The 15,675-nt window shown below is 42.3% G+C and overlaps 1 protein-coding gene across 7 annotated transcripts in view; it reads left to right on the forward strand.

The window, feature by feature from the left end:
* Positions 1 to 5,478: 5,478 nt before the first annotated feature.
* PTPN13 (protein tyrosine phosphatase non-receptor type 13) overlaps positions 5,479 to 15,675 on the forward strand; it is a 199,086-nt gene continuing 188,889 nt past the window's right edge. For 5 of the 7 annotated variants that reach the window (XM_058192069.1, XM_058192073.1, XM_058192076.1 and 2 more), the window contains exon 1: positions 5,480 to 5,717. The gene's annotated coding sequence lies outside the window, so the exon portion shown is untranslated. Of the gene's footprint in view, positions 5,718 to 15,675 lie in introns of all 7 variants that reach the window. The other 2 variants (XM_058192077.1, XM_058192072.1) reach the window with 2 other exon arrangements.

Consider the following 15,675-nt stretch of genomic DNA (forward strand, 5'->3'; position numbering starts at 1 on the left):
AGAAGGGGAGGGGAGGAAAGTCTGGAAAGTAGAAGAAGATAGAAGAGGGAAGAGAGTTAAAAGGAGGGGGTGGTGACTGGGCAAGCCCGACTAATTGTATATGACTGTACATTGGATGAGCTGATAAAAAAAACAAAACCAAAAAGGTGTTAAGGCACCATGGGGCGGTCCTTCACTGTTTCCAGGGTGGGCAGGATCCAGCCCTTGGACCTTGAGTTTGATATCTGCCTAAGGATATCTAACTATGTAGTAGTACTGTATTACTATTATCCTTCTCATCTTTCTATACTCCTTATGTACTACCACTTTGTTGGTTGTATCTTATGGATTTATGATTGTATCTTATGATTTATTACTTTGTTGTTTGTATGTACACTGAGAGCTTATGCACCACAGACAAATTCCTTGTGTGTCCAATCACACTTGGCCACACTTATGGAGTTGGTTGGCCAGCAGGAGAACAGGATGCTGGACTAAATGCGACAGGGGTCTGACCCATCGGAGCACCACTTATGCTCTATATCAGGGGTCTCCAACCTTGGCCACTTTAAGACTTGTGGACTTCAACTCCCAGAGTTTCTCAGCCAGCTTTGCTGGCTGAGGAACTCTGGGAGTTGAAGTCCACAAGTCTTAAAGTGGCCAAGGTTGGAGACCCCTGGCTCTATATGTTCTAAACTTCCAAAAAGCAACCATCACTTTTCCCCCTACACTTTAATAATAGTTCATCAGAAATTAAGATAATTAACATAGGCACCCCCACACTTCACATTAGATCAAAGTCTACCAAAATGAATCAACTAAATCAATCTTCCTAAATACAAGGAAGCTGCAACCAACTATATTTCCATGGGCTGAAAGCTCCAAGGTTGCCATCCCTCATTCATGTTCCAGCAATTTCAGATTTCTTACTGAGAGCATTGTAATGGTATTACAGTATTTTCCAAATATCATCCCCCTCATTTGCCCTTTTGCGATCTTTGGCTTTGGTGCACAATGATACATTGTAGGCATGAGAGGCTATTCTTGAAAAAGTCACATAGAGCCGTTTTTGTCTCTTCTCTGCCTTGCTGCCCTTTCGATTTTAAAAAGCTAACGGGGTGGGGGTGGGGGAATCCATGCCCTTTCCATAGATAGTAATTTATTTTTATTTAAAGATGTATTTTAAAATAATTTAATGCAGAATTGAGTTGTCTCAACTGAAAGATAGTTTCAAGATCATGTAATGGTAAAGTGATGGTACCACTTTACAGTAGTGGCCATAATTGTGGAAATCTTTTGGGGAAAAGTGTATTTTTGATGGCTAATAACACCCCTTTTGTGGGGGATTTCAAGATAATCATATTTCACTGCTGGAATGGCCTGGGAATAGCCCAGACCTTAACCCAATTGAAAATCTATGGAGCCGACTGAGGAAACTTGTTAGCCAGCAATAAAATCCAGTTATTAGAAGCAATCATTCAATCTTGGTTTCACATTATAACAGCTGCAGAACTAAAAAACTTGGTTCACTCTATGGGAAGATGTTGTAAGGGTGTAATTCATGCTAAAGATTACCCAACTAAGTATTAACTGACATGGGGATCATTTTTGTATCTCTCGTTTTTTCTATGGTGGTAACTTGGTATATCTCGTTTTTTCTATGTGTTTCACTTTTCTGCTTTATACTGTAACTGGTATTCTAATAGCAAATTCTTCATAAAAGTTATTGCATTATATTCTTGATTGAATTATCTTTCCATTGTATATAACTTTTTGGTACTACTCCCCCCAAAAATGGTGTTATTAGCTAGTTTTATAAAATACACTTTTCCCAAAAGGTTTCCACAAGTTTGGCCACTACTGTATACTGCACTGGTGAGACCCTTCTTAGACTACTGCATCCAGTTCTGGTCACCACAATACAAAAAAGATATTGGATTGGATTGGATTGGATTGGATTGGATTGGATTGGATAGGATAGGATAGGATAGGATAGGATAGGATAGGATAGGCCAGGACAGGACAGAACAGAACAGAAAAGAATAGAATAGAATAGAATTCTTTATTGGCCAAGTGTTATTGGACACATAAGGAATTTGTCTTGGTGTGTATGCTCTCAGTGTACATAAAAGAAAAGATACGTTCATCAAGAATCATAAGGTACAACACTTAAGGATAGTCATAGGGTACAAATAAGTAATCAAATCATATTAGGAAACAATCAATATAAATCGTAAGGATACCAGCAACAAGGCTACAGTCATACAGTCATAATTGAGACGTTAGAAAGAGTGTAGAGAAGAACAAAGAGACTAAACCGTATGATAAACGATTGAGAGAACTAGGTGTGCCTAGTGTAACAAAACAAAACAAAAAAAGGACTGGACTGATATGACAGCAGTCTTGAGGGATTGTCAGAGAGAAGGGGTCAACTTATTTTCCAAAGCACCTGAGGGAAGAACAAGAAGTCATTTATGTAAAATCATTAGAGAGAGAAGCAACCTAGAACTAAGGAAAAATTTCCTGACAGTGAGAACAATTAATCAGTGGAATGGCTTGCCTTCAGAAGTTGTGGGTGCTCCCTCATTGAGGGTTTAAGAAAAGACTGGACAGTCATTTCTCTGAAATGGTATAGGCCAGGGTCTCATGCTTGCATAAAAGGAGCTCCAAGGTCTCTTCAAATTCCATTATTTTATGTACCATAGGGCTGCCTAGTTTGAACTGTGACTCCAGTCAGTGTGCAGTAAAAATCAAATTTTAATGAAGACAACTTCATTAAATCCATTAATTGATAAATCCAAGATTCATACTTCCCTCTGGATAGAACTCTAACCATCCTGGTATCACACCTAAAGAAAAACAACAACAGGTTTTTACTTTTTTTGTAAAGACCAACAGGGTCAAATCCAAATTTTTGCCTGAAGGGCGATCACTCAAGAAGGCAGGCAGCACAATGGAGATGTCTTTGTCTCCTGATATGTTAATTCTATACAGTTTATGGTTCGGTCTTCTTGTATAAGGGGTTTCAAACACCAACAGTTTTTTAGACACTGAAAAAGACCAGAAACCTGTCTGTTAAAACTCAAATCCTGATTCCCCACCCCACAATGGTAAAAGCATAATCACTGGATCCTTTACGAGTTTTAGCTTATTTTCATATTCATTTGAGCAGGATAAGAAAAGCTAATTTCCAGAGCAAAAGTAGGAATTGCCACAGAACTCGTAAGACTAGTGGTCCAGCTAAATGTGCAACTTGGAGGCTTTAATCTTAAGAACAATGAACGAAAAGTTTTTCCTAAGGAGCAATTTCAGACCAAGAGCTTCTTCTTCCATGTCTAGATCAAACTTTAAACTGCCAGAATGATTCTGGTAGTAGCCAACATACCAGCAGATGGATCGGGGTCTGTGTCTCTCTATGCTCACATAGTGTGTTGTTATCTGCTAAGAGTCTCACTTGAGCATATTGGTTTTAGAATAGATTTCTTTATTGGCCAAGTGTGATTGGACACACAAGGAATTTGTCTTGGTGCATATGCTCTCACTGTACATAAAAAATACCTTCATCAAGGTACAACACTTAATGATAGTCATAGGGTACAAATTTAACACTTAATGATACAATACTTAATGATAGTCATAGGCTACAATTAAGCAATCAGGAAACAATCAATATCAGTATAAATCGTAAGGATACAAGCAACAAAATTACAGTCATAAGTGGAAGGAACTGGTTCACTAGTTATGTTCACATGTACGGTATGCCAGGATGTTAAATGACAGCTTATTAAAAAAAAAACCATAGTGTTTTGCTTTGTGCAACATGTTAAACCATTTTGAGAAAGACATGCTAAAAACAAATAGCTATGGTATCATGTAATACATGAACCAGATTATGTAATTTAAATTTGCTCTAATCTTTTCAAGACCAGACCCTTTCATGCTAAATGTTTGCCATTTTTAATTTTAAAAGTGAAATAAAAATAAAACAACAACCCCCCCAAACACAGCTTTTAATCAATTCATGGACATCTATACCAGTTTGCTATAGAGAGTTAAAGTGCTGGCCTAGAAACCAGGAGACTGTTAAGACATGAAAGTCATTTGGGTGACTTTGGGCCAGTCACTGTCTCTCAGCCCAACCCACCTTGCAACAACAACAGTTGTTGTTGTGGGGAAAATAGGAGTAGTATTGTGTGCATTTCCTCTCTAAGTTATTTATAAGAATAATAAATGTGGGATAAAAAAGTCACTCAATTTTCTTAGCCTAATGTAAGCAAAATAAAATAAGCTGAGATTGTGAAACTTGCTCTATGAAATTTGATAAGTGGAAAACAATAAAAACAGCCACCAAGAAAGGTGGATATAAAAAATGACCTTGTTTATGTAAAGTTGCTTAGAGGGAGGGAGGGGAGAAGGAAGGAGAAAGAAGAAGGAAGAAAGAAAGAAGAAAGGAAGGAAGGAAGGAAAGAAGAGGAAGGAAGGAAGGAGAAAGAAGAGGAGGAGGAAGAAGGAAAAAAGAAAGGAAGGAGATAGAAAAGGAAGGAGAAAGAAGAGGAAGGAAGGGGAAAGGGAGGAAGGAAAGAGGAAAGAAGAGGAAAGAAAAAAGAAAGGAAGAAAGGAAGGAAGGAAGGGGTGAGAAGAGGAAGGAAGGAAGGGAGGGAGAGGGGGGAGAGAGAGCCCCTTTTCTTCTCCTTGTAACCCCATAGGAAAAAAAAAAGCACAATTTTCTGCAGGTTTCCTCGACACTAAAAAATCTCATACATTTTAAAAACTTTTAAAGAACTTTGTCCCGGACCGGAATGCAGCTGGTTGTTTTCCTCTCCTTCCCGCCTGATATTATATTCCCCCCCCCTTCTTTCCTGGCTTTATTTTGGGGGGGACTATAATATGCCCCAGAGTTACGGATGCTGCCCTTCGTCTTTTGGACCTTTTCTGGTTGCCGGGGGGGGGGGGCTTAATACCCCCCCCACAGGTTCATAAATAAATAAATAAATAAATAAATAAATAAATAAATAAATAAATAGCAACGTTGAAGTCGAGGCCGAGCTTCTGGCGCGCAACCTGAGGAGGCCGAGAGGGGCTTTTTTTCTTTCTCCCCCTCTCCTCCGAGAAGGCCGAGGCGGCTGCCGTGGGCGCGGCCGGAGCCAGCAGGGCAGGCCTTGCGGTTGGCTTAGTAACCCAAGAGCGACTCGACTTGCCAGGGCCCCGGCACGGCGCGGGGCGGGGCGGGCCGAGCGGGCGTTAGAGAAGGGCTGCTGCCGGCGAGCCTGTGTCAGCAGCTTCCCCGCTGCCAAGGAGGCGCGAGCGAGCGGCTTGCCTGCGCCGGTCCCAAGCCAGCCCTTGGAGAAGGCGCGCTCGGCGGCTCCAGAGAGGGAGGAGGGAGGGAGGGAAGGAAGGCGAAGGGGGTCTCGTCGGACCCTCCCCCGCCTGGTTAGCGGTTCCTTAAGGAGCCCCGGCTTGCAAGAAGGAAGGGAGGCGGGGAGGAGAGAGCGAGGAGGCTGGGCTGGGGGTGGGTGGGTGGTGGTGGGGAAGCGGTTGCTGCTGCTTCTTCCAAGCCGGGCGAGGGGGGAGCGTCGGAGCAGCCGCCAGAGGAGATGTTGCCGCCGCCTTCGCCGCCCCTCCGCTCCCGGCACTCGTGCGCGGCTTCCAGCTAGCCTCGTCGCGGCACTCGGCGGGGAAGCAGTTCATTCCCCACCACCACGCGCGTTCCCGGCACAGGCTCGTCTCCCCGGCTGCTGGTAAGTGAAGTGAGGTCGGCAGCAGCCCTTGTGCCCTTCGCCGGGTGGGGAAGGAATGTGGAAGAGTTGGGGGGCGGGAAGGTTAGGAAAGGGGTCGCTTCCCTTTGTGTGCAACAATTGCGGGTCGGCGTGTGTGTGTGTGTGTGTATTGCGGGGGGGGGATGTGCGTGGCCGAATAGGTACGCCCCGCGCCCCCAGTTTTTGGGGGGCACTTTTTCGATGGGCGCGCAGAAGTCCCTGCGCTGCTTGGCTTGGGTTTTTTTGCGAGAGGGTTTGCAAAGCTTTAAAAGTTTGGGGAGGGGTGGGGGGTGGGTGGGTGAAAAGGTGACTGCGGTTTTTACCCATCGGACGGATTTGTAGACTGTAAAGATATGTTTATAGGCTTGTTCCTATTATATTGTGAAAAAGCAAAAAGTTGTGGTTTGATCTCAATACCTTATTTTACTGTAACAGAAAAAGTCAGTGCTTCTTTTTCTTATCTTTCCTCTCTTCTTCCCCCCCCCCCCCGCTTCTGAATTGATTTTGTATTTTATAATAACTTTATAATTCAATTAAAAAAAACGTTGCCTGGAAAAGTTTTCTGGGTTGAGTTTCACCCGTCTCCCTCCTCTGCTGGAGTGGGATTGATGTGCACAAATTCCCACGGGACACACACACACATACATCCTTCTCCTATTTTTTTTAAAAAAGTTATTGGAAATTAAAAGGGATAGGTTTTTGGAAAGCATAAAACTGGAGCTGTCTTCAGACAGGTTGGACGGGGTGTCCCATAGTCCTCCTCATCTGGAGAACATCAAGACGCGAAGGGAAAGTTGTAATATGGAGTGCACTTCCAGACCAAGTTGTAGTAAATTTGGGATGGGCTGTTCTTCGCCATGGGAAAACCGTAAGAACATCTTATAAGGGCGTTTGTTGTTTTGACAACGTTGAAATGCACTGCTGTGCTGACCTGCCCGGGGTGAAAGTGTGAATGCATAATTCTGTCTCCCGGCTGTCTTAGGGTTTCAGAGGTCAAGGTGGGGAGAAAAGCATTGCCTGCCTCTTGTTTGGAATAAAGGATGGTTATATGCCTGTAAATTGCAAATAAAATGGTTTTGCTATGCTGTAAGGAAGCTTTGGTTAAGATGAAAGTAAGACAGAGGTGAGGATGGCATTTCAAGGCACTTTCCTTTTATTTTCCTGATCCTTTTTTTTTTTTTTGTGATCAGCCCTTCTATGTTGAAATGGTTGTGGGAAGTGTGGTATCTCCACAGAAGAATGCAAGAGAGGGAAAGAAAAATCCTGTTTTGCTGCTGCTGTTGTTGTTGTTGTGACTTTTAACTCTTTCCTGGGCAAAAACCTCAGCACTCTGGGGGGAACAGCTTTGCAAAGCAGCAAAAGTGCAGAAAACATTTGGAAAGAGAGTTGAACATGCACAGTTCAGTTTTTGGGAGAGGCCATGATGTCCCAACTTTTGTTGGGAGAATGGCTTCCCAAGTTGTTGACATAGGATGCTTCCGTCCACTGAGTAATCTTGTTGAAGTTGGTTAAGGAATGGAGAAAGAGGAGAATAGTGCAGGGATAATAGTAAGAGCAGGAGGAAAAAAAACTTATTGGAGATAATACTCTATGTTTGATATTTCTCTAATTCTAGTCAACACCTCCATAAAACCGCACCAGAATCTTTCCTGCAATGGTGAAGGTGTCATTCTTTTTAAATGAAATGTTTAAAACAACAAAGGCAGTGACTTCACAAGAAAACTGCCAAGAGCTCCTCTCTTTACTGGTTTGGTTTGTTGGGCATAAAAAAAAAAGGGATAACCGGTTTTCTGTGCTGGGTGGATCTCAAGCATCCTCCAAACTCTCAGCTGTAGCTCTTTGGGGAGTAAACACCATGCTTTTCTCCTGTTGTTGAAATAGGATATGAATATTGCTTGCAGCATAATGAGGTTTATTGGAGAGAGAAGGAGATAAATTTCCAAGTGCAATTTTGACCATTTATATCTGGAAAAAAATCCAAGGTGTGCTTGTTGCAATAAGGAGTGGGTTACTTTGGGGTGGCCACAAAGATGAGAATGAGAAAACTCCCTGGAGTATACACTTCAATTAAAAACAGTGTTTTTACGCTACTGGTGAAATTATACTCTAATAACTTTTTTCCACAAGGTTTACTGATTTTGATAATCATCAGTATGACTTCTTTCTTTATTTCCCCATAAGATCACACTTTTAGAGTCCCAAACGACCACCAACATACACACAAGCCTACACTTTCATCCCAGCCATTACCTTTTACTGTATCTTTATTGTGTAACTTTATTATTGATTAGCCAGTAGGTCATATCAAAATTTAGAATATAAAACACAGAACATTAATAAAAGCCTATGTAAAAATGGAATAAAAGAAACAGATTAAATAAAAAGAATAAAGCAAAGAATATAAATCATATCATAAATTGCCATCCCTACAATTTATCCCAATCAGACTCACATATGGAAATCTCAACTGAATTGATTTATTCAAATAAAGAGCTGTATTACATATGATTTTTTAAATTCTGACCACACATGAAATATGTTGTTTTAATACAAAGATCCCAATAGGTTGCTTTGTCTAATATGGGGTCTGAGGTATTGATTTATTTCTTTTATTTATTATTGACATTCAAGTAATATGTGTGTTTTGTCTTCTGTCTCTGAAGTTCTGCAAATACAGGTAGTCCTCAACTTGAGCTAAAATTTTATATTGTAAAGTGAGAAATTTGTTAAGTGAATTTTGCCCCATTTTACGACTTTTTTTTGACACATTTCTTAAGTGAATCTCTGCAGGTTAAATTAGCAACACAGTTGGTAAGTGAATCTGGTTTCTCCACTGAGCTTGCTTCTCAGAAGGTTGCAAAAGGAATCATATGACTCTGGGACACTGCACCCGTCATAAATATGAGTCAGCTATCAAGCATCTAAATGTAAATCATGTGACCATAGGGATGCTGCAATGGTCATAAGTGTGAAAAATGGCCATAAGTCACTTTTTTCAGTGCCATTATAACTGCAAAAGGTCACTAAATGAACTGCTGTAAATCGAGGACTACCTGAACTAATTTCCATATTTAACCATTGTGCCCAGCTCATTACTTTTTAGATCATTCGTGTCTTTTAAGTCAGAAATGCAAAAATAGTGACCCATTTTTCTTATTTTGGGGCCTTCAAGGAACTGAGTTCATTCCTTAAATATTCGCAGATCTGAAGCTTTCAATTTCATTCCTTCATTTGCTCCCAAGGTCTCAGAAATCTTGATTCCCAACCACATCCTCTTCTAGTTGCCCAGAGAGTAAAAGCAACGTAAGGAAAATTTTCAGTCTTTCCTTGGTTCCAGCATCAATGTCCTGGTTTTGTCCTCTTTTCCCCTCTATTTGGAGTAGAATTTTGGAGCCCTGCTACTCAAAGCTTTACATGCAATCTGTTGCACATTCCTGACAAGAAGAACACAGTATTTGATATTCTCTTTCCTAATTCTTCACTTATTCACCTTTGCAGGATGTATAAAACTAACATTAATTTACCATATAAAATACTACAGTTTTGGAAAGCCTAGTAAAAGCATGTTATGAGCCAGCGTAAATGCCGTGAAAAGTCCTGTCCAAAATGATGGTGTTTCTGTTCAACATTTCCATTTCAACGTGATCTAAATACTGAGAACTCCTATGATCTGTTAGTAGTGGGAAAGATGGCCAAGGATTTTAGCATTATAGTAAGCTGCTTTATCTTAGGTGAGATCATCAGTCCATCTGTCCTGACACAGTTTGTCTTCCCATTGCCTACCTGCTGATTCTTGGAGATGGGACGTAAGACAAATTCAGAATAAACTCATGTGGCACACCAAAGTGCTTCCCTTTTCCTTCAAGAGTGCACTAAAAATTGATCCCAGTCTTGTCCTGCCTCAATTGCCTTCCCGCAGCAGAAACAGTTCATTCACTTTCTCTTTTTTTTCCATGTATAGAAAAAGAAATGTGGAAGAAATAGCTGTGGTTCAGGAGAATTTGAAGATTTGCCTCTTGAAAGGATTTGAGTAGAGTAGGGAGAAAAGCTGAACCTGGCATTAGAATCTAATCAATAGATTAGATTCCATAAGACCTCCAAATATAAAATAGTTGTTCAGCGGTAATAATAGCCACATAAGACACGTGGATTACAAATGCATATTTCAACTCTATCCCAACATAACTGTAAACACAGTGCGGGACCCAATGACACAAGCTACAAACCTAGGATTTTCCATCTCACTTGTTCATCTTCCAGTAAGGAGTATGTTGTTCTGTTCTTGAAGGGGCCTGTTGCTTTTTTAAAAAAAAAAAAATTAGAACAGATCAGAGGTGGTATTCAGCTGGTTCACATCAGTTCGGGCGAACTGGTAGCAGCGGGTGAGGGTGGGCCTGCCCCGGCTCCAAGTCATGCTGTTTAGGCACGTTTTCGAGGCTGGGTGCATGCACGGAAGGCGCACGAGTGAGCTAAGCACATAGGCAGAAGGCCAAGCACATGTGTAGACAGCGTGCACGAAGTGAGCGTGTGCACGGCAAACCGGTGCTAAAGTTAAGTGAAACCCACCCCTGGAAGAGATAATTCCATCATGTAAAAGAACAAGCTGAGGCAAAATTTTGGGAAGTTGTTGAAAAATTATTGGAAGCAAATTAAATCAAAGGATCCTTAATGTTTGGTTGAAAGTTGGGGTAGTTTGAGAAAGAAACTTCGAAAGAGATTCCTTCTGCCTGCATTTTGCTCCATTTAGAATTTATCAGGAAGGTCCTTTGTTTAGGGCAGAATCAAGACATGGTTTTCTTTCACTACAGGAATTAAACGTGTGTGAGAAAACAAAAGTTAATGTATTACTCCTAATGAATTATGCTTCAAATATTCACTGTGCCTTTCCGATATACCTACTTGTGATTTACTAACAATCTTTGTAGACTGGAACCCTTTCATTTTCATGGTCAATTAGTTCAGTTGATTATATTTCTTAACACAAGCTCTGTTCCATTTGTGTTTACCTGCTGAAAATACTGTTCTGTGAATTTGACTGATGAAGAGGACTCTGGTTCATGTCACATTAAACCTGTTAATCTTTCTTGTATCCCGAGGCTCCTTAGTAGGGATTTTGATTTAACTTCCTAAGTCTTTTATGCATTCCATGACTATCCTAGTATTATGCAGCTGTTTCACAAGGTATGAAAGGCAGGCAAATGCCAGTTCCTAAACACATGAGATGTCCTTCTATTCAACTTTATTTTTTTTTCCTAGAAGGGAAACAATAACATATCATAAGCCTACCTGTGTCAAAAATATGGTTACTTCAAGTCTTAGAGAAGGAGTAACAGGAGAATTGGGGTTAGACAACGTTGCTAGCAAATAGCTCCTATGAGCTCTGAGCTCACTTTAAAGTAATCCAGTTGAGGTTAACTGACTTATTTACATATAAATGAGTGTCATAAAGCCTCTTGGTCAAAGGTCCCAAGTAATCCAGTATTTTAGCCAGGCATTTGAAAAACCCACAAGCAGGACTTAAGATACAATTTGCCATTTGTTGCAAAAGACCAACTGTTGTTGGACAGGTTGTTGGGTAGGCTGAATCCCACCACATGTTTATTGGACCCGTGTCCCTCCTGGTTGGTACTGGCCACACGGGAGGTGACATGAGGCTGGCTCCTGGGAGTTACCAACACTTCTTTGTTGGGGGGCATTTTCCCCACCGCCTTGAAAGAGGCGGTGGTGAGGCCCCGCCTCAAGAAGCCTTCCCTGGACCCAGCTGTATTGGCGAACTATCGTCCAGTCTCCAACCTTCGCTTTTTGGCGAAGGTTGTTGAGAGTGTGGTGGCATATCAGCTTCCCCAATACCTGGAGGAATCTGTCTTTCTAGACCCGTTCCAGTCCGGCTTCAGACCTGGGTACAGCACTGAGACGGCTTTGGTCGCGTTGGTGGATGACCTCTGGAGGGCTCGGGACAGGGGATGTTCCTCTGTCCTGGTCCTTTTAGATCTCTCGGCGGCTTTTGATACCATCGACCATGGTATCCTGCTGCGGCGGTTGGAGGGATTGGGGGTGGGAGGCACCGTTTATCGGTGGTTCTCCTCCTATCTCTCTGACCGTTCGCAGACGGTGTTGGCAGGGGGGCAGAGATCGACTTCTAGGTGCCTCACTTGTGGGGTGCCTCAGGGGTCAGTTCTCTCGCCTCTACTGTTCAACATCTATATGAAGCCGCTGGGTGAGGTTATCCGTGGTTTTGGGGTGGATTATCATCTGTACGCTGATAATATTCAGCTGTACATTTCCACTCCAAACCACCCCAACGAAGCTGTCGAGGTGATGGCCCGGTGTCTTGAGGCCATGCGGGTCTGGATGGGGAGGAACAGGCTCCAGCTCAACCCGACCAAGACAGAGTGGCTGTGGGTTCCGGTGTCCCGGTACAGCCAGCTTTCGCCTTCGCTGACTGTTGGGGGTGAAGTATTGGCCCCCAGGGGAAGGGTGCGCAACTTGGGCGTTCTCCTGGATGATCGGCTGTCTTTAGAAGAACACCTGACGGCCATCGCCAGGGGAGCATTTTATCAGGTTCGCCTGATTCGCCAGTTGCGCCCCTTCCTTGACCGGGACTCCTTACGCACGGTCACTCACGCCCTTGTTACTCTCGCCTGGACTATTGCAATGCTCTCTACATGGGGCTTCCCTTGAAGAGCACCAGGAGGCTCCAGTTAGCCCAGAATGCGGCTGCGCGGGTAATAGAGGGAGCACCACGTTGCTCCCATATAACACCCATCCTGCGTGGCCTGCACTGGCTGCCGATAGCCTTCCAGATGCAATTCAAGGTGTTAGTGACCACCTTCAAAGCACGCCATGGCTTAGAACTGGGGTATCTATGAGACTGCCTTCTGCCACCGATAGCCTCCCAACGACCTGTGTGCTCCCACAGAGTGGGCCTGCTCAGGGTGCCGTCGACCAAACAATGTCGGTAGGCGGCCCCCAGAGGGAGAGCCTTCTCTGTGGCAGCACCGGCCCTTTGGAACGAGTTACCTCCGGGGTTATGCCAACTCCCCGACCTCCGAACCTTCAAGCGGGAATTAAAAACTTTATTATTTAATCGTGCGGGACTAGCCTAAATGTATTTTAAATATATTTTAATTATAGTTTTTAAATTTTAAAGGGTTTTATGTCGTTTTGACCGTTTTAGTAAATTGGCCAATTAATATATTCGTTTTAAATGTCTTTAAATTTGTTATTTATATTATGTGTACTTTTGTCTTTTTAATATGGCTGTTAACCGCCCTGAGTCCTTCGGGAGAAGGGCGGTATAGAAATTGGATTATAAATAAATAAATAAAATGTTATATTACTCAAGGATGATCAAGACGTTTTTATCAATAAGCTTTCAACATACGCCTCCTTGATGCACACAATTCTTTTACCTTCCTCTGAAGGAGACCCTCCCTAATATGATCATTTGAAATTTAATTCTTTTAATAGCAAATGCTAAAAATAGAAATTCTCCCAAGGAGATAAAAGTTGCAAGGGACATGCAGCACTTTGCATAGTCTAACCTGCTTTGATGAAGCGTTGGTATCATGCAGGTTTTAGCGCAGAGATTTGCATTTGTTTGCTTATTTATTTATTATTTTGTCAAACATGTACAAGATAACAGGTATGAATATGAACATGGACATGAATGAGAGAAATGAATACAAATAAATGGGGATAGTAGGACAGGGACAATAGGCACGCTGGTGCGCTTATGCACGCCCCCTTTACGGATCTCTTAGAAAGGAGGTGAGGTCCAAGATAGACAGTTTAAGGTTGAAGCTGTGAGGGTTTGCGGATGTAACAATGGAGTCGGGTAGAGCATTCCAGGCGTTGACCACTCTGTTGCTGAAGTCGTATTTTCTGCAGTCGAGTTTGGATTGCTGAATTCAAATCACAAATTGCTGTGATTTGGGACAAAATTATTCCCATAGCTTTTCGTGTGCTTAGCTCTGTAAGACAGAAGTGGTGCTTTAAAATCAGACGTGACTAGGGAGATTGTGCTGCATGTCCCTTGCAACTTTTATCTCCTTGGAGAATTTCTATTTTTAGCGTTTGCTATTTAAAATAATTAAATTTCAAATGATCATATTAAGGAAGGTCTCCTTCAGAGGAAAGTAAAACCAGCCAGCCCTATTTAATCAAAAAGTGTGAAAAAGTCACTACAGTTGGTTGTTGTCTGGTATTGAGCAAGCCACATTATTATGTACATCCCACAGAGTTTAAGGAGGATTATTCTGAATTCATAAATAAAGGTTAACTGTTACAGGTACTCCTTGACTTACAACAATTCATTTGGTGACCATTCAGAGTTACAACAGCACTGAAAAAAGCGACACCTGACCGTTTTTCATACTTATGACTGCTGCGGCATCCCCACGATCACATGATGATGGTTGCAGTGTCCTGGGGTCATGTGATCCCCTTTTGCGACCTTCTGACAAGCAAAGTCAATGGGGAAGACAGATTCACTTAACAAGCAGGTTACCAGCTTAGAAACCACAGTGATTCACTTAACAACTGTGGCAAGAAAGGTCGTAAAATCAGGCAAAACTGACTTAACAAATGTCTCACCTAGCAACTGAAATTTTGGGCTCAAATATGGTTGTAAGTCGAGGACTACCTGTATTGCTTGAAAAGGGTTCATGAATGGTTAAGAAATAACATTTATCTCCTCTGATAATGAGAATGTTGCAGCTTAGATTGTAGCTTTACTTACGTATAGAGACCAAATGCCATGCTGCAATATTTTTGATTCAGAATGGAGATGGGCGACCTGTCAATTTGAATGGTCACGTCTATGAATCTATCAGTTTAATATTCTTTTTTTTGTTTGCTTGTTTCATGGAGCAAGCAAGTACAATGGCAGAGAAAAGTATGTCTCTTGGGTACCACTAGGTGACATTGTTTCCCTAGAAGGACTACTAGGTCATGCCCACCTTTAGAGACTTGGTGTGACAGGCACAGATTTTTGGAAGCAAGCATTCCCCCAGATAATCTAGTCCTGTGTTCTGTAAAGTTTTAAAGACAAACCATCATCTTGAATTGCGTCCAGAAACTGACTGGTAGCCAGTACAGCTTGCAAAATAGCACATGGTGTACTCCATACTGTTCACACTGCTGCATTCTAGACCAAACAAAATTTCCAAATGTTTTTGAAGGACATCCTTATGTAGAGCACATTGTAGTAGTGCAAAATGACTAAAGGCATGGGTGACTGTGATCAGCGCCTCCCAATAAAGTATTTATGATTGCCACCAATTGACCATTAGTCCAAAAAGGGACCAAGTGACCCACCAATTCTGCCTAGAGAAGTTCTATCCCATCTAGCTTTAAAGATAGATACTCCCCAATATGACGGAACTCCGAGCCTTAAAAGCGCGTATAGTTAAGGCTATGGTTTTCCCAGTTGCAATATATGGCTGTGAAAGTTGGACCATAAGAAAGCACCAAAGAATTGAGGCCTTTGAACTCTGGTGCTGGAGAAGACTCCTGCAAGTCCCTTGGACTGCAAGGCGATCAAACCGGTCAGTCCTAGAGGAGATCAACCCTGAATGCTTTTTAGAAGGCAAGATCCTGAAGATGAAACTCAAATACTTTGGCCATCTAATGAGAAGGAAGGACTCACTGGAGAAGAGCCTAATGCTGGGAACAATGGAGGGCAAAAGAAAAAGGGGACGACAGAGAGTGAGGTGGCTGGATGGAGTCACTAAAGCAGTCGTCATGAGCTTAAATGGACTCCAGAGGATGGTAGAGGACAGGAAGGCCTGGAGGAACATTGTCCATGGGGTCACGATGGGTCGGACACAACTTCACAACTAACAACAATAACCAAGCCTTAGCCCCTCAGTCTTGCCAGGGTTGAGTTGTAACCTAGTTTTTCCCATCTGGACCTTTATCACTTCTGGCTATTGAGTAA

The sequence above is a fragment of the Ahaetulla prasina genome, chromosome 8 (genome assembly GCF_028640845.1).
Source record: "Ahaetulla prasina isolate Xishuangbanna chromosome 8, ASM2864084v1, whole genome shotgun sequence".
Lineage (NCBI taxonomy): Eukaryota > Metazoa > Chordata > Lepidosauria > Squamata > Colubridae > Ahaetulla > Ahaetulla prasina.